We start from the raw sequence: 6,456 nt of genomic DNA, 5'->3' as shown, positions 1-6,456 counted from the left end.
ACTGTGAGTATACTCGATCCTTTTTTGCTTTTAGCACTTTTGGGTGTTACATATGTTACTTACTCTAAATCACAATCGAACACACTACTCAATTACTTTAAACGCTAACCGTTACCGCATGTATTACGTGACTAAATGAATGCTTGTTGTTATGTTTACACGTGGAATGCTGTCTACCTACCTTAACGACGATAGTACTATAGTTTGGACTCAGCACCCGTTCACACGGGGGTTGTTAAGGACAATTACTTGCATGGATTACGGTGGTAATCATGTATTGCGAACTGCCTCGGGCAGTCAACCCGCAGTCATTGGTATCGATAGATCCATGTCGATAATTAACATGCTTCGTTTTCCTCTGTGTACGTGCTGTTATGCGTAAACTATTTCGAACTCTATTATGCTATTATCAAACTTGTATGCTCACCTTTACATGTTATGTATTGACTTTATTTTAACGTATGTGACAGGTATTTAAGATGCTTATCTGCTAGGAAGGCGAAGCTAGAATAAAAGTCTAGAGTATAGTTGTCTGTAGATCTTGCAGCTTGAGTCTCTAGACATAGATAAACAAATTTTTATATTTAAATCTGAGTTGTCGGAACAGAATATTTGACTAGATGTTATCTGTAATAATTTGTCTGCCATTTGAGGTACGGTATGGGACGTATTATATAAATTGAATGGTAATGATAGTTGTTATGGAAACTTCTGGACAATTTGTTTCGCTCAGTGCCATGCCCCGATGATTCCGCCATCGGTTGGGGTGTGACAAGAGGGAAGATCGAGGGCTGAATCTCAGAAAAAGGCAAAGAAATCAGTCAAAGTCGAAGAAAAGCCCAAAACACAGAAAGTGGAAGAAAAGAAAGTGAAACTTTCTCACGGGCAGAAAGACAGACTGAGAAAGAAAAGGAAGAAGGCGAGGGAGTATCTCGAAAAGATTTTGTCCTCGGATACAACCGGAAGATCAGATAACAGTTCTGATAAATCGTGTTGCTCTTCGTTGAATAATCAGTTGTAGGATCGTGTTCTGACCCAATTGAGTCGTTCAGAGGCGTTCAACTACGTTTCAGGTGCGGAATTACAAGAAATGTAGGTAGAAACAGTTGAATCTTCACTTAATCTACTGATTTTATTGATTTGACAATGATTACAGCTCGATCGTCACACCGGCAGCACTTCGGCGTGGAATACAATGGAATGGTTCTCTATTGTTTCGCTCATGGGAACAGCTATATATAGGCCTCATGGTTTCGCTTATGTGTACATGACACATAAGCGGAACCTTTACAATGACAGAAAAGCGGAACTTCATGTCCAAATGAGCGAAACTAACTGCCTAAACACATATACTCTCCAGTTTTCTCGTAAAACGCGCCCTAACCTATACAATACAATGAATGACTCGATTCAAGACGAAATCAACAGATGTAGTGCACCAACAAACTCCCCCTCAGATGTTGATGGAGTCGCTCATCGAGTTACGACAATGCTGTGTCTTCACATCTTCAGTCTTGATTAGTCTCTGGGCTTTTCTCTCTCTCTATCTTCAGACTCCCCCTCTCGATTTGCTGGCATTCCTTTGTTCTTCAGCAATATCTGATACAGGATCGTTGTCTGCTTCTTCATGTTCCAAGATCGAGACCTGGCTCAAACTATAGAGACTTCAATTTTCAGGATCAAAACTTGGATAAACCTGCACATACTTAACCCAGAAGTAAATCTTCTAAATTTAACAATTTGTATTGCACCAACTCCTGACATAGTCAGATAACTTCCTCTCATAACATATTCACCAACAACTACTCTCTCTCAAATTACACACATATGATGAACCACTTGTTGATTTAAAACATATTTTGACCATTAAGATACACTCCCCCTCACAACAATGTCATCATGTTTAGCACTCGGAACTTTGAAAATCAGCTTTCCAATATCAGTTTGTCGAAAATCTTTTTGATTTTTTTCAAAAGTTTATGCTAAAACACACACAAAATCTTTTTGGATTTTCTGAAAGAAAGTAAACACTATTTGTTGAATCAGAATAAAGCAGAATCTAAAATATTACAGACAATATTTTTGTGAGTTCGTGTAAGAGGATCATATCAGTTTATGAGACATGTCACTAACACCGTTAAGCTTGATTACATTTTCAGTTCTAAACAATTCACCTAGATTGTCAGTATGTTTGTCCACTTAAATTTTCACACAAAGTTCAATTGCTTCGAGATACGATATTAATTTGTCTTAGATACTAACTTATTCGTGTGTCCTACTTCTTGAATATACTCCCGTATCCAGATCCCAATATTCAGTCTTACAGGTGAGTATACCACAGATGATATCTGTTCAGGGTTAGATTGCAAGGGCCGTGAGAGCTCAGGTCGATACTTCCGTATACGCAAAGAGATGACGGCTTCGACTTTTCGGTGTGTCTCCTTTAGAGGATCTTTTGATTACAACAACAGCGACTATCAATTTTATTGTTTCATCAGCTTGCTGAAGGCGATGCTATGTTTCAAGCATTTGCAGAAAGCATTATCCGGGGACTAGGTCAGTACTGCCATACAGCAGAAGTCCCGGGATAATACCCCAGATATCACTGAGCATAAAGACCTAGTATCTCAGAATAAGGGACCTTTCAAACAAGATTTCAGGGGTTACCTATATATTCAAGTCGTTATTAACCCACAGAACAAGCAAGTTTGAAATTTAGTTTATATCTCGTCACAATTTACTAAATGTGCGAAAACGTACTGACACATCCACAGTAAGATTGTTTATCACATTTTAATTTCCATTTCTTTAGCATGCTGTGACAGTCCACTGATGTACTATCATTTCCTCTTTTTCTCAACGATACTCATTTTTGAATTTTATCATGTTTTTGTATTTTTCAAATTTTTCTAATGTTTTTGGATTTTCTGAAAATATACTACTCCCCCTAAAATGCAAACACATTAAAGAAAAATTGAAAACACACTAAGCTCTAGACCCACTAGAACACAAAACAAACTCTACAAAACTTGACAACTGACATCGAATCGCATCAATTCGCCATCCATTAAGGCATAAACAATCAGAACTCCCCCTTTCACAAACCATTTTCTCATTTAGATCTCAAAACACTTAAGTTTGTTTTAATCAAAATGATTTTTCTGGAAAATGAGTTTGTTTTTACCACTTGTAGATTACACATGTGTTAAAAACGGGGTTATGGTTCATCATCTTGTCAATTTTTATGTTAGTAAATCAAGTACAAGTTAATGTCCCTGATTTACCATTTTGCATTCAAGCAATCTTTGTACCACTTGTAAAGAATAACCACTTGTAAGATCACAATCAATACCACTAGTAGGTATGACCAATCAAAAACCACTTGTAGGAATGAGTCATCTACATTAATCTCTTTACCACTTGTAAAATTATCCACAAAATTGCCGATTCCTGCTTCTCAATTACCAACCTGGAAGCTTCGGCGTAGTCATTTCACCTGTAAAATTTAAACACTTTCAAAATCTTTCATGCAAACTTTACAATCACTAGAATGATGCCGATTCCTGATCCACGATAAAAACTTGGGATCTCCGGCGTAGTCCTAAGACTATTATGGGAAACAGACTTCCATCCAAGTCTTCTCAGACTTGATGGCTTTCAACTCTTGAGCAGTAGGGTTGTAAGTTGCCTTTTTAGTAGCGTAAAAATCTTTAACCCCCTTTGCTTTCCCATTCAACATTTTCCCAAAATTTTCTTTACACTTCCATTAAAAGTTTTCTCGACATCAAATTTATTTTTCTCTTTGTAAAACTGATTCGAGATTTCAATTTTACCAACTTTCTTTTTAACTTCTTCAAACTTCAGTGATGGAAATTCTTCATCATTCACTGAAATTTTCTCCTCAACCTGTGGCTCTTCTGGCTTTGTGGAACCAGATTCATCGCCGACTTTCTCACTAACCTTTTTAACAACCCACACTTGGTTGTTCTCAGCTTTCTGTTTGATAATATGCTTTTTAGAACACTCACCGGCCTCATAAGTTGAGTTTTCAAAAACTTTAAGTTTTTTGATTGGTGATTCAACATCAACAACCTTTTCTTTCAACTTCTGAGAAACTCCCTGTTTTGTTTTAGTATTTTTCTGGCAATTCCATGCAATATGACCAACTTCATTGCATCTGTAACAGGTACGAGTTTCTTTTGGTTGCCACACTTCAGTTTCATTCTTTCTTTTATCAGCAAGAAACTCTTGATTTGACTGTCTCCAGAACGGTTTCTTCTGTTCATCTTCTGAACTTCCACCTGACACAAATTCAGTTTTTGTTTTAGAATTTTTCATATTTTTATGATTTTCTGGTGGAATAAAGCCAAGTCCTTTCTTTTTGTAGATACGATTTTGGTTTGGTTTCTTTTGAGAACCCGAACCAGAATTGTAACCTTTTTTCTTGTTTAGTCGTTGTTGAACTCTTGAAGTGTACTTTTTAGGTTTTTCAGTAAGATTTAAATCTTTTATTTCAGAAATATTAATTTCTATCATTTTGAAAACCTTTTTGATCTTGTCAAAGCGAACACTTCTTATTGGAAATTCTTTGTCAGAATATAATTTGTCCGAATCATTTAAAGTGTATGCAACTTCAAATGTTTCATCATCCAAATTTGCTTTTGATAACAAAAATTCTTTACTGTAAGACCGTTTGACCGACGATTTTGAACTGTTGACTGACGAATTTGACCCTCCAGACTCTGACTTTGACTCATCCTCATCAGTATCCAACACCTGATCGACCACCTTTTTGATTAACTCAGACTCATGATCAGTGTCAGACGAGGTAAACGTGACATCAATGTTATCTGGTAAAACGTCAGTTGTGTCGGTTTTTAGCTTTATATTGACTGCTTTTTCAAGTTGCTCCTCGTTTGGTTTTCTAGGAGAATACCCTTCCCAAATTGGAGGCGGACACTTGTTATAGCTAACAGTCGGTTTCTTACCACAATCTTTCTTCTTCTTTGGCTTCTCATCTTGAAAAGCTTCCATTCCTGCAACAGTTGGGTAAATACGATCAATGAGATAATCAGAACTAGAATAACTTTGTAATAAACGTCTAATTCTCTCATTCTCGATCTTCTCAATCTCCAACTCTTGCTTCCATTTAGCACTTTCTTCGATGTAGAAATTGATTGCTTTTTGCTTTGTCATCATGACTGCATTCATCATCGTTAGTGCCTGTTCTCTTTCTGAGTTTGTCTTTTGGAGACCAGTTACTGTTTTGTTCAAGACATCATAGGATTCTTTCACATAGTTGAGGTTGAACAGTAACTGCTCCTTCTTCTTTTCATACTCAGCAATTATCTCATCTTTTGCTACACATCCCTTGCAAGCTTCCAAACACTTCTCACAAGGCTTTACAACTTCAACAATCTTTTCAACTTCGATTGTTTTCACTACTTCAACCACCTTTTCTGTCTCTATCACCTTCTCAGCTTCAGACATCTTTTCTTCTTTTTTCACTTGTTCATTCTCAACATTCTTCTCAGCAACACTTTCAACACTATCGTTCTGAACAACATCTTTAGATTTCATTTGTTGTTGTTCTTTAGCAGCTCGTTTCTCCTTCAGTTTCTCCATGCGATCTGCAAAATAGAAATGAAAACTTTCAGGAGAAAGATGAGTTTTAGCAATATTGATATGTTTCTCTTCCTCATCATCACTACTGCTATCAATTGGTGATTGATCAAACTGTACAGATTTTTCAGAATCAGCATCTGATACACCAGAATCTGGTGGTGTTTGATCAAATACAACTTCCTTTTCTAAACTAACATCATTCTGTACACTCTCATCAGCATTCTGAGAACTTTCATCAACACTATCTGAGCTTTCATCAGACTTAACAGACTGTTCCTCCACACTTTCTACAATCACACCAATAGACTTCATCCAGGTGGTAAACATGTCTGGTTCTCTGACAATCTTGGCAATGAAAGCTTTGAATTCTCCTTTTTCATCAACGAACATATCCCAGCTGAAGCCTTCAGGTAGTCTTTCATCATCTTGATCAACTAAACAGGATTTGCTATCAGGAGATATGTAGTTGCTCCAGTTGAAGTCCACTAAACATGCTTTCTTAGAATCCTCAATCTTCCTACCATGAGCCTTCTGTGAGTCTTGTGATTGACCAACCTGCTGATAAATGGCTTTCCGGTAATAATCGTCTTTTCCAAACGGATTCTGAGCTCCACTAGCTTCTCTACCTTTGCACTCTCGTTTGAAATGATCTTTCTCCCTGCATCGAAAACAAGTAACTTTAGATTTATCAAAACCTAAAGTAGATACATGAGCATCAAGAAAGTCATTTCTCCCGGTAATTGTTTTGAACTTTTCAGCACGTCTGAGTAGACTTGCAAGACACCATTTGATATCCATTAATTCCATCTCTTCGGCGTCTATCTGATCGTA

The sequence above is a fragment of the Helianthus annuus genome, chromosome 16 (assembly GCF_002127325.2).
Source record: "Helianthus annuus cultivar XRQ/B chromosome 16, HanXRQr2.0-SUNRISE, whole genome shotgun sequence".
Lineage (NCBI taxonomy): Eukaryota > Viridiplantae > Streptophyta > Magnoliopsida > Asterales > Asteraceae > Helianthus > Helianthus annuus.
The sequence above is the reverse complement of the archived record's forward strand: the minus strand, read 5'-3'. Positions refer to the sequence as shown.